At 38.9% G+C, this 22,151-nt stretch overlaps 1 protein-coding gene across 5 annotated transcripts in view; it reads right to left on the bottom strand.

The window, feature by feature from the left end:
- The window catches only part of Sulf1 (sulfatase 1), a 173,397-nt gene extending 155,236 nt beyond the window's left edge, over positions 1–18,161 (bottom strand). For 4 of the 5 annotated variants that reach the window (XM_090338922.1, XM_090338925.1, XM_090338923.1 and 1 more), the window contains exon 1: positions 17,806–18,161. The gene's annotated coding sequence lies outside the window, so the exon portion shown is untranslated. Of the gene's footprint in view, positions 1–17,566; positions 17,593–17,805 lie in introns of those variants that run through there. The other variant, XM_090338924.1, reaches the window with a different exon arrangement.
- Between the last annotated feature and the right edge of the window lie 3,990 nt (positions 18,162–22,151).

Below are 22,151 nucleotides of genomic sequence, written 5' to 3'. Positions count from 1 at the left end.
CTAGCAGAATCTGCCTTTTCATCAGAAGTTATAATAGGGGTAAGCTTGATATTTTCATAATTCTAACCAGATTTTCAATCACATTTTCCGAGGAACTGAAATATGACCAATAACCTAAAAAGATGAGCAAAAATGCTCAGTTTTTTTTCTTTTCCATTATCCTAGAAATCACAATGGCTTTCTTTACATACAACAGTAACAAAGAGGAAATCCAGAACATGTTTTTCAAGCAAAACTCTTTTTGAAAATCAGAAGCCACTTTTAACATGTTCTAAATTGTTCTTTTCGTTTTGAATGATTAATATGTTATTTCTAACAGTGCAATATGAAAAATGGCAGTTAATGAGTAGGAAATAACATTTATAATCCAAGAATGACTAATTTTACTTCCTTTATATATAAATCAGTTTTAAGCATAAATTATATAGACTCATAATCATGTAGACACTCATGTAATTTATTATGCTACAAAGAATTTCACTCTTATATTTCTTTTGGAAAAATTCCAGTATCTAAGGAAATATTTCAAATGTTTGTTTCCTAGTTAGGTAAGTGGGATTACTGGGAGAGAATTAAGCTTTTTGAATGCAATAAATTTTTCTAATATTGCAAAAAAAAAGTTGAGGTATGGAACAGTGAGAAGTCATGAGTTCTAGCTGCTGTATCTCAGCTGTATCTTAGTCACTGTGCACTTTCATGAGTGTGTCCCTGGATTTGATCCAGCACCAAAATACTCACTGATTATTCTATCCAAAGGCCTTTAGACTCAAGCAAATGGGTATTTTCTCATAGAGTTGGTTTTTCAGCATGAAAAAGTGGCATATTCTCTTTGTTCATCCACATATTTCAAGTTTCAGTGATTTAACTAAGTAAATGTTTTGAAAGAGCAATGGCTGATACGATAGTCAACATTCTAGGAGTGTGCCTTTTACATTACTTTACAGCATGCCACTACAAAGCAAGTTCCCTATAATAGAGCCATATATTGCAGATCCCCTAACCCCATGAAGCTTATTTCTGTTAGAATATGTTTTCCACTAGGAATACACTTGGTAAGGAAATGAAAATATTTCTTGTTAGGGTCAGTACCTATTTTACCACTCGTTATAGTTCTTGATTAATTCACCAGGACACTTGGCAAGAACATTCATGGTATTAAGGGAACTGGACTTGCATCCCTTTGTGTTCTTACTACATCCTAATATAAAACTGACAAATGGATTTGCCTGTCTCCGGAGAAATTCATTGACTTAGACTTTTTGTGTGTGTTCGTGTGTGTGTGTGTGTGTGTGTGTGTGTGTGTGTGTGTGTGTGTGTGTATGCCAGCACTGGTACTTGAACTTGAGGATTCAAGTTCTCATTTGGCTTTTTCATTCATGGTTAAAACTCTACCACTTAAGGCCAGGAGTTTGGCCTAGTGGTAGAGTGCTTGCCTAGCATGCCTGAATACCAGGGTTCGATTCCTCGGTACTACATTCATAGAAAAAAGCCGGAAGTGGTGCTGAGGCTCAAGTGGTAGAGCTCTAGCCTTGAGAAAGTCCAAGGACAGTGCTCAGGCCTGGGCCCAAGCCCAAGACTGGCAAAAAAAAAAAAAAAAAAAAAAAAAGAACTCTGCCATTTAAGCCACACCTCCAGTCCCAGATTGTTGCTGCTTAATTGGAGATAAGAATATCAGAGATTGTCTTTAGGTTCCAGCTGGCCCCAAACAGTGATCCTCAGATCTCAGCCTGCTAATGGCTAGGCTTACAGATATGATCGCTCCATGCATGTCCAGAGCTTCCAGCTGACTTACACATTTCAGTAAATACTAGCCTATAAAACTCTCTCTGTTAAGAATGAGTTTTTTTGAGTTGAAAATATGGCTCACTGGCAGAGTGCTTGGGTAGCATTCACAAGAATCTAAGTTCTACCCTGCCATTAAAAGTAAAATAAAATTAAAAATAAAAAAGAATGAGTTTTATCATGTAGGCAGGTCTCCACACACACACATCATACATTTCCTCAGGTGTAAAGTTTACTTAGCTGACCTCCGAGGTTTAGCTCTAACATAATGTATCTCTATATCCCACTTGTCTTTCCTTGAACCCAGAGCTCTAAATTAGTTAATGACCAGCAAGATACAAGATTCAGTATCTTTGAGAGAGTAGAGTGATAATACCCTTTCTTTGGATAATTTAAAATCTCTCATCTTACTTGCTCATGGTCCTAGAAAGAATTTCTTCCTAATAAAGGATTTTTATAGTCAAACCCCACTGGAAAAAACAAAACAAACCAATATGATTCACCATGGAGTTTATAGGGTTTTTTAATTCAAGCTACACAACAGATACTGGACAGGTTTGTATATCTTACACCATCCCAGAAATTCTGGTCTCATTATAATTTTACAGTTTCTCTGAAGCAGAATTGTCACCAACTCTTCAGTTCATCTCTCAAGAGAAATTAATTGATAACAGAGTCCTGAGTGGCTGGCAGTGAGTGACAACCAGCTACACAATTTCACATCTAATCAAGGAAGATGGGAATTCTACTTGGCCTATTGTCTATGTGAATCTGTTCCTGGATAGAATCCAACTGGCACTCATACAGCCCTGAAGAGTGATGTGGGCAGAAGATTGAGGTTGGAGGAGGGGTTAGTTTGAGCCAGAAAATCAGTAGTTGAAATAGTGTCTTCGATATTGTCAGAAAAAAAAAAAAAAAGTCTGGTATACCTGGATTTGCTGCTAGTTACTGTTTTCTTTGTTTTCCCTCTTTTAAGTGATCTTTTAAGTACTTGTTCATAGGGGTTTCAAGTCAACACTTCAGTTTATGAGTACCGTGTATCTGGAGCAATGTCACCCCTTTTACCTTTCTCCCCCAACCCTCCCAACCCTATCCATTTTTGCCTATGTACATTAATATTATACTGCATTTACCCACTCTCTCTTTCCATTTGTCTAACCTCTCTCCCCTTGATCTTATCCTCCTCTGACAAAATGTGTTTCAGTGAAATGTCATTTTCTATTCCAATTGTCTTTGACTATTCTGTGACCGTATAATGAAGTAGTATTGGATATCCTGCTTTAAAGTTATACTAAACCGATACAGAGGATTATGCTTCCACTTCTACCTTAAAATGTTTTTAACAACAGGAAAGTAAAATAGTGATATCAAAAATTCTATGCAGACTAGAAATACACACAAAATTGTATGTAATTAACAGCAAAGCGATGACAAGATTTTAGGTGGAGCAAGTGTAAATTTTGCTGAGAGTAACCCACAATGTGGTTCAGACAGAAAAGAGTTTATTGGGGTGGGGGGGGGAAGAAGAAAGAAAAAGAGAAAGAGAGAGGGAGATTCATTTTGAGCCCAGATTATACAGGGAAAGTCGGGAGTCAGGACAACAGTGGATGCAGAAATGATCCCAGGGCCTGAGGAACCTCTCACTGTTGGAGGGAGACATGAGCTGGGAGGTTCAGGAAATGACTTAAGAGGATGAGGAAGTGACCCCAGAGCCTGGGCTCCTTTGCTGACTTACAGTCAGGTGATTGACAGGTGATTAGTTTCAGGCTGGTGAAGAGGAAAAGGGAAGGGGATGTTTTCCTGGGTAGAAGATTATTCCAGGTAAGAAGCATGAGGCTAAGAATCTCCTATGAGGAAATGGGGCCCCAGTCTTTAGGGTGCTTATGATGAGGATGTGAAGAACCATACTAGGGAGTCAGCCTGAGCCAGAAAACAAGGCAAACAAGCTGTTTTGTAGTAGGAACAAAGCTGTATAAATTCAGGACATGTTGAAACCACTTGGTAATAAGCAGAAAGTCTATGGAGGGGAAGTAGGATGATTATAGTAGAAAAAGTGAAGAGCTGCATAAATGCAGATACCATTAGACTTGATGCTGTAGAAAACTGGGAGACAGCTGCTTTACTGGAGAAAGATATGAGGATTGGTACAAAGGGAAGATTAGTAGAACCTAACTATAGTCAGAGATAAGATAAAGTGTAAGGGGAGGCACAATTGGATCAAAGTTCTTCTCTGGCCCAAACCATCCTGTTTAGTCTCAAAGGAAGGCTTTATTTACTTAGGCTAGTCTTAAGGGAAGAGCAGACATTGCCAGTAAATGAAAATAATGTAATCTAGATTGAAGGGATGGCAAAGCTTCTGAAAGATAAGCAGTTTGTTCTTAGTCACACTATGAATGGATCCTAGTTGCACAATCCAAATTTGCAATGCTTTTCTTCCAATCTACCACTCATGTCTTCTTCTAGTGAACACCACTTCCATTATTTAGCAAATTTTGCTCAATGAAATACACTTAGTTGTTTTGAGCACTGAAAAGGGAGCAAAGAAATAATAAATAAGTTATAAACTTGGATTATTATTTTTTCCAGTGTTAAATATGATTTATGGAAGCTAAGGAGGCAGTCCAAAGATTGTTCAAGTTACCAAAAGGTTACACCGGTGGCAAAAGCCCATTGTAGGGATACCTCCGATTCTGCACTACTGAGACTGCTAGAGTAGGAGAACAGAATGGTATATAATAAGTAGACATTGGGGAGAAAAAATGGTCAATGAGATTGTTAAGCAAGAAATTTTTCTTTTTATTGTTTTTGTTCTTTGTTTCTGTCCTTATTGTTGTATCCAAAAATGATTATAATCAACCATGTTTGATTACATTGGTATTCTTTTTTATCCCACACTTCCTTATATATTTTTCTCCTCAAGGATCACACTTCTCAACTTAAGAAGTGAATTGTCAGGGGTATCAATGTTCGAGAAGTAATGCACCCACTACCTAACAAATGTAACTGTAACCCCTCTATACATTACCCCAACAATAAAACAAAATAAAAAGAAGTGCATTGTAAATTTAATAGGTCTACAAGCTTAACATGGAGGAGTAGAATCCTAACTTGAAATCTTAAGAAGATGGGAAGAGCCTGGAGTTTGGCCTAGTGGTAGAGTCCTTGCCTAGCAGGCACGAAGACCCAGGTTCGATTTTTCCATATCACATACAAAGAAAAATCAGAAAGTGGTGCTGTGGCTTCAGTGATAGAGCGCTAGCCTTTAGGAAAGCTCAAGGACAGGCCCTGAGTTCAAGCCCCAAGACTAGCAAAATAAATAAGAAGATGGAAAATGTCAACTCTTTACTTCACCTCACCTCATCTGCCCATTGAGCTAAGTTGGTGCAGAACGGAAATGACCCATTATGAAGGTGAGACGTTAAACCCAACTTCTGTGCATGCTGATGCTTATTGATCCAACTGAAATACTTGTGTATTAAATCTCCCACCCTTGGTACATTTCACTAGATGTCTCAACAATTCAGCCATTAATGGCTATCAAATATAAAGTGCCTCATGTCAATTAGGCCCTCATTTACAGATACTGAAACTTTGGCTGGCATTTCTCCCATAGGAAGCAAGGAACATAGCTCAGAGCACTCCACTGGATAAAATAAAACAGGCCAAAGCCTTCATTAAAAACTTGAATGGAACCCAAGTGGGTCCCTTTTGAGGAACCAAAATGTTGTCGGGTCTCTAAGGCCAGTGTTATTGCCGCACATTTCCAGTGAAAGAATTCCTCTGCAAGGACTCAAGTTCTGTATTCTTTAGTCACCAGGCAGCTCGCAGCTCGTATGATGAGACTCAGAAACAGCAACCACAATCTCTTCCTTTTAATAAAACTATCTCTGTCTCTAATCCTGTCTGTTGAGTTAGATCAAACACGTGACTTAGAAAAGGCTCTTCTCCATGGAAGAGGAAATGGCTCCACAGAAGCAGATGAGTTTTTTTTTTTTTTTAAAGGCAAAGGAGGGGCTGGGAGTTTGGCCTAGTGGTTGAGTGCTTGCCTAGCATGCACGAAGACCCGGGTTCTATTCCTCGGTATCACATACATAGACAAAAAAAAAAAAAAAATCCAGAAGTGGTGCTGAGGCTCAAGTGGTAGAGCTCTAGCCTTGAGAAAGTCCAAGGACAGTGCTCAGGCCCTGAGCTCAAGCCCAGGACTGGGAAAATAAATAAATACTGTTACAGGGGGCCGGGAGTTTGGCCTAGTGGTTAAAGTGCTTGCCTAGCATGCATGAAGACCCAGGTTCAATTCCTTGGTACCACATACTTAGAAAAAAGCCAGAAGTGGTGCTGAGGCTCAAGTGGTAGAACTCTAGCCTTGAGAAAGTCCAAGGACAGTGCTCAGGCCCTGAGCTCAAGCCCAGGACTGGCAAAAAAAAAAAAAAAAAAAAGGCAAAGGAAAAGAGGATAAAAGAAAATTGGGGGAATGGACCGTCAGATCTTAAAATTGAGAACAAGGGCTGTGAATGTGATGGAGTGGTAGAGGGCTTGCCTAGCATACATGAAGCCCTGGGCTGGATTACTCATTAAAATGCCGAACACAGAAAAAGTCAGAAATGGTGCTGTGGCTCAAAGGTAGAATGGTAGCCCTGAGAAAGCTCAAGCACAGGGCCCAGGCCCTAAGTTCAAGCCCCAGAACTGGCAAAAAAAAAAAAAAAAAATTAAGAACAATTAGTCTGTATGATAATTATACTGATTTGATCATTACATATTCTAAATGTGTTAACATACTGTAGAACATCACTACATACAATTATATGTATCAGTTAAAACTTTTTAAAGAATTTATTAACGTTGATTTTTACATCATATTTTAAATGACAAGTTTAACATACAAGTGTTCAAGGAGGGAATCTCTATTTACAATCCCTGGGACTTAGTATTTAGAACTTAATCACAATTAGGCTAAGGGTTTGTATGTCATAGAAACATATTAATTTATGAAATAAAACATTATGTTTATAGAGTCATAGGTTTTTATGTCTATATAGTTATGTTTATATTTCCATTACCATGTCCATAGCTTTGGGTATGCAGTTATTGAGTCCTCACTCTTATACTCTTTGGATTTAATAGCCACATATTAAGGATACCATGCTCCTTTAAAACATTTTTTAAATATATTTTTTATTATAATTAATAGAAGGGTTACATGATATTTGCCAGATAACTGGTGCGTTAATTCCCACACATTGATACCCTTTCACATGTCATGTTCCCCAACCTTTAAAACATTTTTAAAGAAGTTTCTAAAATTGTGTTGTACAATGGGGGTTCAACTCAACACATCAATATATGTGTATGACGCATTTTGATCAGTGTCACCGCTTCCAAGAAAATGAGGGTTTTTTTCTTATAGGAAAGGAAGCCTGTGCATCACTTGTAAGATATGCCATTCAGACATCCAATCACTCTCTTCCACATTAAAATCTTCATGTTTTATGAGCAGAAGCAACTTAAATATTTCATCTCTTCTTGCCTCCAGACTGTCTTTAAATTTTATGTCCCCTTACATAAACCTTTTTTTCTTTTAGTTGAAAAAAAAGAATTGCAGGTGTTTTGTGGAAGTAGTTTGCTGTTCTAACTTAAAATTTCATTATTCCCCCAAGTTAGAATGCTAACTGGCCAACCTTTTTTTTTAATCTGACAATTCCTCTTATTTAAGTAGGGATATTTCTTACTTAAAACACACAGAGTTGTTTGTGTACTCTATTAAATGTCTAGCAGAAGTCAGATATGAGATTTTAAATTATATGATGGCATACATGTATCTGTGTGTGTGTGTGTGTGTGTGTGTGTGTGTGTGTGTGTGTGTGTGTGTGTATGTATGTTTTCTCTTGGTCGTGGGGCTTGAACTCTGGACCTGGGCGCTGTCCTGAGCTCTTCAACTCAAGGCTACTGTCCTTACCCCTGGAGCTACAGCGCCAATTCCAGTTTTCTAGTGGTTAATAGGTGATAAGAGTCTCATGGATTTTACTGTCTGGGCTGGCACTGAACTGAGATCCTCAGATCTCAGCCTCCTGAGTAGTGCTTGTGTTTTGTAAAGAGTGTGTTCTGAAACAAACAAGCACTTCCAATACCACTTTGGGATTCCACTTTTCAGTAACCTCCCTTTCCTTAAGTGGAACAACCTTTCCCATATCCTGGGCCTGATACTTCAGTGTTATCTTTGCCTCCTTGTGACCAAGTTCTGTTACTGCTTCATATTTACTGGTGTGTGTGTATGTGTGTATGTGTGTGTGTGTGTGTGTGTGTGTGTGTGTGTGTGTGTGTCCTGGTTCTAGCACTTGAACTTCAAGTTTGAGAGCTGTCCCTGAGCTTTTCTGAGTCATATCTTCACTTCTGGCTTTTGGGTGGTTGACTGGAGATAAGAGTCTCATGGACTTGAGTGTCTGGGCTGACTTCAAATCTGGATCTTCAGATGTTAACCTCCTGAATAGCTAGGTTTACAGGCAGAGCCACTGGTGCCCAGCAGATGTTCTTATTGTTCTTGTTTTGAGCAATGGTCTTGTTCATGATCTTCTTTCCGCAGAGTGCTAGGATTGCAGGCGTACATAACATTCTTAGCTCTGTTGCTTGTTTGATGGGAATAGACAGTTATTTTGTGTACAGGGATTTGGGGCATCCTTTAATTGCCTGGTTTCTCTTTCAGTCTCTAGTTTCTAAAAGCTCTACTACTTAAATTTCCTAGGGCACTTGTTTAAATGTAAACTCTTGTCACTGTACCTGATATGTCAGAACATGCTAGAATCTTGTCTTCCTTCATTACTTTATGCTATTATAAAGAAGTGTGCAGAGAGGCAAAGGAAGAACAAAACCTAAAACCTTCTCTTCTCTTTTCTCTCTTCTAGGTCATCCCTTTTCTCTCTCCTCCCTTTCTGCTCCTTCTTCTTTGAGTTTGTCCCTTGTATGTCCAAATTATGTACGCACGCATCATCTGATTAAAGGAAACTTGTATCTGAAGAAGAATAGTCAGCTATGTATCATGCTCAGCTAAGTTTTTCCCTCCATCTTGAAAAATAAAGCAGCTATTTGTGCATTTATTATGCTCTATGATGTGAGACGAATACTAGTCCATTTTCTAGAACAAAGTGTGTGCAGAGAAGGAGCTCCTCACAATTCAAAAGCAATGGAAATGAATCTCATTCTCTGATTGATCTTTATATAGACCTTGAGCAAAATTCTGTTGAGCTCAGGATTCAGTTCTTCCAATAGAGGGCTCTGCTGACATCCTTTTTCTTTAATTAGTACTAATACTTGATACTCAGCCTGCAAATTCTCTGCATTACTGTTGGAAAATATTTTGTATATGTCTTCTCCTTACACTAACCTAGATATTCCTGGAGGATGAGAATGATATTTTAAATTACTTTGTATTCTTCTCCACAACTGGGATAAAAATACACACAGGAAATTCTCAAGTACCATGTGTTTTCTTAGACCTGTTTCCTTTGTATTTAATTCTATTTTGCATTATTCTAAGACTTTTCCTTACATTAGCAACTCTACTGCTACCAAGTAAAGACATACACTTTTGAATTGAATATAACCTTCTATGCTTCCTTTAATAATACAGCTATCATATGTGTTAACGTGTGAAATCTCTAGGTGTGCCAAATTAAAAAAACAATATTACATGTATTTGTTATCCCCAGAATACTTTCCTTTTCTCTTAACAGCATGAATCTCTCAAGAGCAAAAAGGAGCACATGATTTGTAGTGTTCTTCTTATAAGAATGAAAGATAAAAGTTGACTTTCAAGATTCCTGGGTGCACTGCACATCTGGGTTTAAGGACATTCTATTTGGGAGATGATTGATTATTGGCAGGTGAAGGTTAAAGAGGAGGCTTTACATGTCAGAAAGTCTATTTAGAAACTGCATTATATTATAAAAAGGTGATTGGTGTTCAGCCATATTAATGATAGAAGTCTGAAGATACTATCCACACATGTATGTTTCTCAATTAACTTATCAGTAAGTATACTCTGAATTCAGTTAAACCTCCCCCCTACAATGCTCATATACCTACTATGTTTTCATAGTCTAACCTTCAGTTTTATTTGAAATGAATATAACAGGATTGCCCAAGATGTAACATCGCATCACAAATTGCAATAGATAACTCTATAATTCATGTTTCTAGTTTTGTTATTTGGGGCTGAACTCTAATTATTCAAAAAATAGAAAGTTATATAGATTGGATAGCATTAGGGTCCTTTTTATTTATAGAATTTTCCTGAGTTCTTTAAATAATCCTCTTTCCCGTTTTCTTTGTGCTCTATGAATTTTAAATTTTTGTATGAGTTCTATGTGGAGACAGAAAAAAATAACACCACAGAATAAAGTAAAAAAAAAAAAAAAAAAAAAAAAAAAAAAAAAGCCGGGGCCGGGAGTTTGGCCTAGTGGTTAAAGTGCTTGCCTAGCATGCATGAAGACCCGGGTTCGATTCCTCGGTACCACATACATAGAAAAAAGTCGGAAGTGGTGCTGAGGCTCAAGTGGTAGAGCTCTAGCCTTGAGAAAGTCCAAGGACAGTGCTCAGACCCTGAGCTCAAGCCCAGGACTGGCAAAAAAAAAAAAAAAAAAAAAAAAAAAAAAGCCAACGAGTTTAGTAAATTGTAGCAACAGAAGTAGTATCTCAAAAGTATTTTGTAGCTCAACTGTGGGCAAGGACCAGAAAAGAGTAGGTTAAAACAAAAGAGAAACAAAAGCAAAACATGTCAGGAGATGAAAAAAAATAGACACCAGAATCAATTTCTTAGGAACAGAAAATTCAGTTATTATCTGTGTAAAAAGTACACATGTATATGATAAGCCAAATCCCATCTTACAATGACAATGGAATCTCTAAGCTTACTCTTGAATTTAGTATCCACATTAATTTTAGGATTGAACAAAACCCATCTGGCTCTTGCCAGTTCCCTAACTTTCCCCCTATCAACTTCTAACTCTGTTTTAGAATTTGGGCAATGACACTTTTAGGTCAATTTAGAAAGACTGTGTATTTGACAATTAAGAATTTTCATCCCAAAACAGTGTGTCCGTTCATATATTCAACATAATGCTTTAATAGCAACCTCTCCCACTACAGTTAAATGGTGGCATGATTCAAAGTTTAGAAATAGTTTCCTACAGATTCTTAAGTGTTGTGTTAAAAGGAAAAGGAAAATATGAAAGAAAATCAGAGTATGATGAAACTGGTATGATGGTGTATACCTATAATCTTAGCACTAAGAGACTGAAGCAGAATAATGAGTTCAAGGATAGATTGGGCTTACAGAGTGAGACCCTATCTCAAACATTTTCATTTTGAAGACAGCTTCATTGTTGTGGTCGGAGGCCTGCCATCAGCCAATGAGTGAAAGCATCAGGCACCATATTTGAGTTCTGGTTTTGGGCCAAAAAGAAAAAAGAGAAGATAGGTTCACTGTTTTTAGTTAACAAAGATTTGGAACATACATTTGGAGGGCAACATGAACTACTTTGGCCATTAAAGCCAAGGGTAAGGTCAAACAACATAAGTGACAATACTTCTCTTTAAATATTACAGATTGCTTTACTAGGGAGAAAGGAATCTCCAAAAAACACTGCCTATACCCCATCATAGGCAGCCCCTGTTTCTTCCTTTTCTTTACTTAGGGCAGGTGCACACCAGATGATCAGAGCTGGAGAAAACGTCTTTTCATCTTTCCCAAGATCTTGAAAACTGGAGCTGAATATCTGTTGTCCCGGAACATATTTTCTAAGTGACATTCAGGGCAATGCTCAAGAAATTCTCAGTCAGCTGTTCTTCTGGGGGAAAAGGTACCAACAGAAAGTTCAATTTTAGATGGTGACTTCAGAGTTCAGAAATAGGCAAGAGCACAAGCTGATTGCTTTTCTTTCTTTTTATTGTTATTAAATTTGCTTTGGAGGTGAAGGATAGGAAAGGTCCAAATTCCTTTATCTTGCTTAAATGTTACCTTGCTTTGCCAATCACTTCTGGAAGTTTTACCTGACACTCCATAGTCTTTAATTATTATTATTTTCTTCTTCTATACAGTACTCCAGAGAAAGCAGGACACACAGCTCTTGGTAAATCTTCCTCCCTGCTAGGGTCTCCTGCTTGGGTCTTGGGTCTTTGTTTCTCCATAGTACTGAGGGCCAGCCTGTTCTTTATTCTCTTTAATGCCGAATCTGTTCCTGCATCATAGATCAGTTATCACAGCTGCTTTTGCAGATCTGTCATTTCAAGTGGCTCAAGGATATCCAGGCATATCCTTCTATTTTCTCCCTCTCTCTTTTTCTCTTCCTAATTTCCCTCCCTTTGGTGGTGGAAGTAAATACTAAAGGAATTTACACCATAAACGCATATAATGAAGCAGATGTCAGTGACTCACGCCTGTAATCCTAGCTACTCAGGATACTGAGTAGGAAAATCAAGAGCGGGAAATCCCAGGCAAGAAAATCAAGGAGACTTTTATCTCAATTAACTATCAAGAAGCCAGATGTGGAGTTGTGACTCACACCTAGGCCCTGAGTTCAAGACCCAAGTCCAGTTCATGCATGTGTGTGCGTACACACACACATACACACACACACATAGAATGAGTGAATTAATGGCATAATTGAGAAAAGCATATTCCTGAATATTTGTTTGCTTTTGTTGGTTATGGATTTTAAACTCAGGGACTGGGTGCTATTCCAGACCTTTTTCACTCAAGGTTAGCACTCTACCGCTTTGAACCCATACCATCACTTCAGGTATTTTAGTGGTTAATTAGAGATAAGAATCTCCAGGAATTTCCTTCCTGGGATGGCTTTGAATCACATTCCTCAGATCTCAGCTTTCAGAGTAGCTGGGACTACAGACAGGAGCCACCCATGCTTGCTTTTTTTTTTTTTTCATATATTTTTTATTGTAATTAATAGAAGGGTTACTTTATATTCACCAGATAGAAGGTGCATTACTTCACATACATTGATACCCTTTCTCATGTCTTGGTCCCCATTTCCCTCCCCCAACCCCCGCCCACCACCCAGGCTTTCTATTAACCTTTTCGGTCTCCCATAGACTGGACATACAGTACTGCACAAGAACTGGGCTAAGTCCTCAGGGTATTTTCAACATTTCCAAGACAGGTATCCATGTATCTCTTTCAGAGGAGGAAGCCAGAACTCAGAAGGAATAATCCAGTTCCCCAAGGTCACAAGGCTGATGGCCTGTGATCTCTGCTAGGTCACAGGTCTTTTTGAACTCAAAACTGTATTCTTTTTGTCCAAGGTTACATTTAGAATTTTTTATGATGGGACAATTAGTAGACATAATTTCTATCATAGTTATAAAATGTTGAACTAGATGGACATTTTTTCTTATAACATTCAAGCCTATTTGAGGGCAACAATTTAACATTCTGTCCATGTGGTATTTACCCTAAGGCCAATAAAATAACTTAAAGGGAAGTAGGGTGGTAGAGCATTTGCCCAGCACATTCAATCCCCAGTAGCACATATGGAAATAAAGTAAACTGAGTGTCATTTTCATTCTTTTCCTTTCATAGAAGGAGAGAAAGCTACAGAAGTTAGTTATTGAATTAAAAAATGGGATATGTAGGAAGAAGAAAGAGCCTTGGATGTTTGAGCAAGCCACTGAGTTAGTCAATATACATTTATTAGTGTCTTCTGTGGTATACAGAAGTGGACTAGGTCAATCCTTATTGCCATACTTTAGTTGTCAAAGGATTAAAACACAATTGTGCTAGGTACAATCCTTAGGTAGCAAGTGACCAGAATCAAAGAAGAGTAAATATCATTGGAATGTAGTGGTCAGGGAAGTCTGAGGGAAGAGATGGAAATTAACTCACACCTGTAATCCTAGTTACTCAGGAGGCCGAAATCTGAGGATCACAGTTCGAAGTGAGCTGGGGCTTCGCAGAAATGACACTGTAGAACACTAGCCTTGAGCACAAAAGCTCTGAACAGCATCCAAGCCTTGAGTTCAAGCCCCACAACCAACCCATCAACCAATCAACCAAGTGTATGATTAATAAACACATGAAGATGCACTGACTTATGAACTTAAAATCATAAAGAGCCATGTGGCCTCAGGGTGCAGCTCAGTGGCAGAGAACTTGCCTCCTTTGCATAAGTCCCTGGGTTCAATCTCCAGCACCCATGGTACCATGCACAAGGTGCAAAATTCATTTCACAGACAAGATGTAAAACTGAAGTGATCAGGAAGAGATTAGGAACGGGGAGCATATCATTTTAATTGGTAGGCTTCTGTGGTTATAGGATTTGGGTGGGAAGGCGGCGGGCAAGTTGGGGCCGATACCAGAGGAATAGTCAACCTCATCCTTTAGAGAGTGAGGGTCCATGTGATAATTCTCAAAAGAGAAAGGCTTTGATGGAAATTTCGTCTGTCAGTGAACAGAAGAGGCAATGGGGCTAGAGATGGAGTTTAGTGGTAGAACATGTGCTTTAAATGCTTGAGCGGAGGCAGAGGGCCAGTTAGGAGACTGTGGGAATAACCCAAATTTAGAATCATTGCATTGGCACAGTAGCTAAGGGCCTGAATTGGAAGAAATTTTAAAGAGAGATATTCCAGCATTTGAATCGAGATTGGCTAAAGGGGAGAAGGGAATATTAGAAATAGAGAGAAAATGCTAGCAGAATATTTCCCCTCTTCCCTGGCATATTGAGATTATTTAAAATAAGAAACGTATTTCAAGACAAACTTCCTTTCAATTTTTTTATCACCCTCCTCCACAAAAACTTTTTCTATACAATGACTTCTTTCCATTTTTTTAATGGACCTAACCTCAAGTGAGTATACCATATGACCACTGATTTCACTTTATACATGAGCCTTTTTATCCTCTAAGTCAATAATGATTTTAAAAAATAATAATCTATTTAGCATCAGCATTTAAACATTCTAATCCCCTTAAATTTACTCCATGCTCTGCACACAAAACTATTGCACACAGTAAAGAAGAACCAGTTGGCCTGACCTGACCCACTAGTTGGCCTCATCCACATGGCAATAGTTGAGGAAATCGCCACACTATATATAGCTCAGTATCAGGAATCCTGACTATGGACTTAAAAGAATCAAGAACAGAATACTTATCCATTCCTATATGGATAAGCTATTAGGAAGAGAGGAAAAGTGTCTCACTATGGCAATGCCAATGGCCTCAACCATCTTTCTGATTCCATACCAATTTCCTTAGAAGGAAACAGAGTAGAAAAACATTTTCAGTCCCTTGATGACATTTATAACCTCCCGTGCATTCTGCCAATACCTGGACTAATGGCTTACAGTATTCTCCACCATAAAAATGAATTTTGGTAGCTTTTAGGACTCAAGCTTATAGTTCACCTCGAAGCTTAGTCACCTTAATACAAACCTAGACAGAAGGATGGAGCAATACCGTAGCATTAAAATTAACCAAGTTTTTGTTCATGTCGCTGGGAGGGATCTGGTGTGTTCAAATACTTTTACAGCTGTTAGACTACTGATGGGAACTTCATGTGTGTAACCAGCACAAGTGCCGTTAGGATGAAACCAAATGTCAAACTGAGCTATGTAGAAGTCACCATAAATAAGTCTCTGAACATTTACGATCTGGAGTGGTGAATTTAGATAGATATCCATAAGAAACTAGGATTGCCTTGTGGGTACAGTTTTTTTTTTTGAGCAAGTTCACTCAATTATTATAATAATAATTGCTGAGGGGGACAAATCACAACTTTACATCTTCAAGATGCAAACTGATTATTTCTCAACACTTCCACTGTGTACTATTTATGACCAATCTACAGCATCAGGGGCTGGGATGGGGAAATGCCAATTCCGAATAACCCCTGGCTTTCTGAGGATGTTATGGTGCACAGCCATCTTTTAGGAGCAAATGCACCTTATGAGCAGGATCTATCCTTTCTCTTGAAATATTTTTGCAATAGTGCAAGCGACCAGGGCAGTTAGCACCATACATGCCCTGAGCTGTCCTGCTCCTCATAGGACATAAGATATCAGACTGCCTTTCTGTCTTTATTTGTTAAACCCCAGTTCCATTGTAATGCCAAAATGGAATGACTGGAATTCCAAAAGACAGCTTACAAACTAAGTCCTATTTTGATTGCATAATTTGGGAATCAAATAATACTCTGTCAGAATAATTGCCTGGTATGTTTTCACTAAAGGACTTTTTTTTTTCCTGATCATAACCAGAGAACCTTGTGAATAACAGCACTATGCTAAAATGTTTTCATTATTTTTTAAATAAAGAGAATTATCCATAATAGTGACAAAGATTTAACAAAAATCATCAGCTGTTTGGCTGCAAATCATAGATAAAATGCAATGTAAAAATGTTAACTTCACAAGCTGTAATATCAAAAAGCATCCCATCAACCCTGTTATTCAGCCTACTAAATAGCTATTTCAATTAGTTGTACAAAGAGTTTTCAATTCCCTGAGTCAGGTTATAAACACAATGCATTGTCATCAATATTATCATTTCCATCATTCTTCCCTCACCTTCCCCCTTCCATCCCTACCTTCAGGTTCCATAGTTCAATTTTTATATAATAGCCATTGAATATAATGACAGCATGTGTTCACCCTTACTCCCTTCATTGTATGTCCCCTCCATTGCTCCCCCACCAATTCTGAGGTTAGTTTCTACACATGGAATCTCTCACCTGCCTAGGTGAGGACCCTGGTGGGCTTCTCTCCCTAATGAACAAATCCAGTAGAAACAAGAGTCTTTCACCCCACAGGCATAAAAACAGCAAGCTAATCTGTTAGCATGGCAAAGAAGTAACTCAGAGTCTCACTGCTATTGCTCAAAAGTTTTCAACAAAGAGAGAGAAGAGAAAGAGAAAAACTTCATGTGGTGATTCTTATAAAGATAGGACATCAGTTTGAAGGGCCCTTTTTACACCATAATTAAAAAATACCATATCAACCTCCTTATTCTCTTCCATCCAGTGAAATCCTGGTGGGTTCTTTGGTCAGAGTGGGTTACTCAGCAGATGACAACACATTTTGTGCTTCTCAGGCAGTGAGTGACCATTAATTTCCAATAACTAATGTATAATTAAAAGCCTTTCTGTTTGTTTGTTTATAACTGAAGCTGAACATGTATTTAACATTTAATTAACACTTCGAATCGCCTGTTTAAAACCTATAAATGTAGTGACTTTAATGGTCCATTACAGATACGCTACTTTAGTTTTCCATGACTTGTAAAACTTTCACAAAGGGATCTGCAAATGAATTACCTCCATCTGCTCCCCTGCAGCTGCAAGGAGGGCTGTGTGAAGAGCCTGCTCCTTCCTCCTTTTCTGCGGTTCTTCCAGTTCCAAGCATTTTGTTTCAGGCTGGGAGGATAGGTCTTTCTCAGGACTTACCAAAGTTCCCAGTCAAGTCGTTTCCCCCCCACGTCAATTTTTCAAAAACCACTTTGCTCTATCACAAATCCAAAGCAATCTACCTTGCACAGACAGATCACAAAAGCATTTTCACCTCGGCCAGTTACTCAGGAATAGACTTTGGGGAAAAAAAAGAAGAAGAAGACGACTCCGTTGAAAAACAACTGAGTAGTAAAATGCAACAGTTTGCGAGTGAATTCTAATTCTGAAAGGCGACATCAATGCTTTCCTGGCCTTGGCTATTTCTTTCAAGCAATTTACCGCTACTGCTTTGAGTCTGGGGGTGCAGATCTGAAAAGGACAGAAACACGACTCACCTCCCCCTCCCCAAATCCATTTTCTTAGCAACACCTTCCAGCAGCCAGGCACGAGAAAGTGTTGGCTCTGCAAAGCCAGCGGAGCGCGGGGCTCGGCGCCCTGGTATCTGTCAGCCAGTACAATAGCGGCCACCCCTGGCTTTGGTGAGCCGGGCTGAGCTCGCCTTCCATTCAGAAGCACGGGAGAAAAGCAAGCGCGCGAGAAGCAAGAGTGGAGCAGCGGGCGTCTTTCACTTTACCTGGGGTGTGTGTGTTGGGGTGGTGGTGATGGGGGGGTACCCTGCTTTTTTCTGCTTGGCTGCTGCGAATGAATTCCTCCTCTTCTTCCCCAAAGCAAAGTAGTGGTGTTGCCTGCAACTCTCACTTGGAGAAGACCACACAGCTCCAGCGAGGCAAGCTCTGCCTTCTCTTAATCCCCACTCGAATGTGATGACACACACTAACCCCAACCATCTGTTGAAACACGTCCTCAAGCACTCAGCACAGTGGTGTGTCAAGACAAGGCGGCCCAATCCAATGGAAGGGGCTGGGTGTCTCTTACGGATTGGAGGCTGAGGGCTGGGCTGCAGAGGGAGGTCTGAGAACTCCCAGTCAAGTAACCTGAGATTTTTTTTTTTTTTCCGAGAGAGAAAGGGCTTGCTATATAAAGGGGAGGAGTAGGAGGGGCTATGGCGAAGGTAAAGGGAAGGGATTGTCCTGGTGGCCAGTTGTGCGTTACTTTTCTCAAGTCCTTCTGCTTCTCCAGGATTGGGATGGAGGGGGGGGGTGGTTCTCAGTAGGATGCCTAGAAAATCTTTTACAGCCTCATCTATTGAGGGGCAATCTCCTCCACCATTGTCCCCCCCCCATCCAGCCCCCCCACCCTCTCCCACCCGTCGCAGGAGATAAAAGATTCGTCCTGTCACGTTGATAAAGTGTTAAATGTAGGAGTAGCTTGCACTGAAATGTGACATCTACATTTTGCAATCTAAACTCCTACCTTCCTTTGATTAGGTGGTGGCTGCCTTCAACATTCCTGGGAAGGCGAGGGGGTGGGGGGTTAGGGGGGGCACGGAGCTAAGAGCAGAAACTTCTCACGTACCAGCTCCTCCCCCGCCGTTTGCCACAGGCTGAACTTCCATGCAAATCATTTTCGTTTCTACTTATGTAAAACAGCACGTGCTCCCCTAGAGAAAGGTGGCTCAAAAAATAAAAAAAAATCACAGTTCTGCTGGCTTAGACATCTCGGTAAAAGCACTTCGTTCCTGTCATTGATTATTTTTATTGGCTTCTAGTTAATTGCACTTATAGTGTCCATAAAGCTCCAACAGCTCATTAACAATTTTGCTTTGAAATGTTTTCAACTTTGGATTGTTTGAATACCGCCTTCTTATTTTTTTAGGTTCTCTGAACTATTTTCTAGAACTAGTTACTTTGCTAGCCTGAATTTACAGGGGGGGGGGGGAAGGTTATACTTGTTACAGTACTTTGAGAAGATATCTGGAAGTAAATTCATTACTTACAAATCTCACCATTTCAAAAATTCCACCTGATATCTAAGGAATTTTCATAATCTTAAAGAGAAAATGGGAATTTTAAATATGATCAACTCCCTGACAGTACCTGTCTTAGTCCAAAACCAACAATTTTAATATTACACCTTTTGATTTTTTTTTAAAACTGGAATAGGATTGTTTGGAGGAGAAAAGATTTTATACTTTCCTGAAGCATTAAAGCCTAAAAATATAGATAGATATTTAATTATTGCACTAATGTCACAGAAAAGAACCATTTCATTCTTTGTAACACTGATTTCATTAATTATTTCTACTTCCAGGAATTTTTCTGTGAAACTACATTAAGACATTTAAAAATTATTCCAGGTACAATTTTTGAGGCACGGGAATAGAGAACTATTATTTTTATATAGTAGGTTTTGCTGTAACAGGATTAAAAGGAAGGAGGGAAGAAAAAAAAAAGAAAAGGAGAAACAATTTGGAGTCCTGAGATCCTTAGCTCCGTTTCTTCCCAGAAGCAATTATAAGGTGTCTGTTTCTCAATATAGTGAATTCATTAGACCACTTCTCCTGATCACCTCAATCCAGATATATAATCAACACAAAAATTTTAAACAATGACAAGTGGCAAGGATAAGGCAAAAGTTTCTCTGGGGCACTATAAAATTTTAATAGTACCAATTGTTGTAAAGTAATTTTTTTCCTCTATTTTTTTTTCCCTTGGAGAACTAGAGTAGTTAATCCAACCAGACCTCGAAATCTGGACTGACTCAGCTGCATAGATTTTGAAGACCTGGGAGACATTGTTAAGGTAGTTTGCATTCTCATAAACTATAAATTGAGTTACAAAAATAAAATCTAAGAAATGTAAAGGTGTTAAAAAACAGTATGTTTTTATCAACCCTGTCCTTGTAACCCAGATCTATAAGACATTTCACAAGAGGGCCTGGTTGTGACCTACATTTTTGTTTAAAGGGCTTTTGAATGCAAATACTTTGCTTCCTTTTTCATTGTAAACTTTCTCATTAAAACCCAGTTACTATTTCTCTTTTATTGATAATTCCAGCTATTTACTCTGCCTAATACTTGCTTTGATATTAAAAAAAAAAGTTTATGTCATAGATCCTGGCAGTTTGCTCTGATCTTAATGCTGGCTCTCTTCTCAGGTTGTACGTACATACTACTTTTCAAAAAGGGTTAGAAAAATAAGTATACAAAGATGTATTTCTTGTTAGGGAAAAGGATCAACTCAAACTAAAACCTGAAGTTGGTGCTATAGGATAAGTAAGGCCCCTGTTCCCCTCCTCGCAATGTCAGTTTAGAAGTTAAGAATTTTCCATTACTTCCCTCCCTTTCTCTTTGCCATCTGCAAACAGTTTATTTTTTAAGTGGGGGAAAAGAGTGGGGAGGGGGAGAGGACTTGATTCTGTCTGAAAGAACTAAACTTAAATGCAAGGCATTTGCAAAGATGATATCCAGCATTTTAAAGTCAGGATGAGTGGGGGAGATTGAAACGATAGGTGAAGTGAATAGATTTATCCCTAGAATGAAGTAAGGATATTCCTAAAATGAAAGATTAATGGTAGGTAACAGTGATATTGAGGAATGGCCCCTTCTATTCTGTTCCCACAGTTAAAAATGTCCCTTTACTTATTAGCTCCAATTAGTTTCCATGGTAACCGGCCAACCCTTGTAAACCCGGCACTCTGAGCTTCACTCATCTTTGTCTAGACTGAGCTTCTTCTTCCACAGATGGTAGTTTAGCCTAGGCTCTATCTGGATCCATATCTTTTGCACATGTATAACTGGCAGATAAGTGCCCACCGTTCACTTTCTTTGCTAGCACAATGGTGGCTGAGGGAGAATGGAAGTGGCATTTAATCCTTCTAGCCAGAGCGTGTGCATCTGCTGCCGCACTAATTTTCCCCCCCTTTAGTTATTGTTGCTTTCAATCTTGTTCTATTATCAGCTCTTTGCTGCTTCTAATTTCTTTTCAGGGAAGCCAATACAGTATAATAAAAACCTCATTAAACAAAAACACCTATCAGCTTGGGAGAAAGCCCTAAACTACCCCCTTTTTTGTTGCGAGAACCATTAAAAACAAAAAGAAAAACTACTTGTTTGTTATGCTTGAAAAAAAGAGAACAAAGCCAACATCAAGGTTTACCAAGCCATGGGGCAGATATGAAGATTTAATGCACTTCAGACACCCAAGCTCTTTCCGCCTTGTGCTGCCAACTGGCCAAGAATCCCAACTGAAATCAGTAAACAAAGATCAGGGAGGCTGCGTAAGCAAGGCTTGGCCTCAGGAATCTTCAGCATCTCAGCCCTGTACTCCCAGCTGCTACAAGCAGGTGATACAGCTGGGTCCTGGAGATGGGGTCATGTATATAGGGAAAAAACAGACCAGGTGGTTCAACAAGCCATGAGTTTCCTAATTTTTACTGGCTTGACTTCTTTGAACACAAATGAATTTTAATTCAATGTTATTATGAGGTAAATCAGCCCTGATAAATCTTGAGATGTCACCAATTCAGAAACTAGTCTTTTCTCATGCCCCTATTGATCTTTTCTAGAAGATCCATGGTAGCATTGACTAGAAGCCTCTGGCTCATGCCTGTAATCCTACTCAAGGGGTTGAAATCTAAGGATTTCAGTTCAAAGCTAGCTTCATCAGACACATTTGACAGACTTCTATCCCCCATTAACCAGTAAAAACCTGTGAGTAGAGGTGTTAAAATGATAAGAGTACCAGGTCTGAGTGGAAAAAAAAAAAAAAAACCCTAAGCAAAAGCGTGGGGGCCCTGAGTTCAAACTCGAGTAGTGGTACCAAAAAAGATAACTCAGCATTTCTGTACCGTCATTTTTCTGACACTAGTTTTGACATGAATTTAATGACTGGGAATTAAAGTGAGAATAAGATTTCCTCAATACTAAAAGAAAAATTAAGTAATTTTTGTGTTGGATACCAAGATCTCATGAATGCTAGGCAAATATTCTACCACAGACCAGAAATGTTTCATTCTGAAAGTATTTTTTGAGGTTGATTCCAGAAAAAAATCTGAAGATGTTGATTCTTACCATCTGAT

Source organism: Megascapheus bottae, chromosome 9 (assembly GCF_031878675.1).
Source record: "Megascapheus bottae isolate mThoBot1 chromosome 9, mThoBot2.hap1, whole genome shotgun sequence".
Lineage (NCBI taxonomy): Eukaryota > Metazoa > Chordata > Mammalia > Rodentia > Geomyidae > Megascapheus > Megascapheus bottae.
The sequence above is the reverse complement of the archived record's forward strand: the minus strand, read 5'-3'. Positions and strand labels throughout refer to the sequence as shown.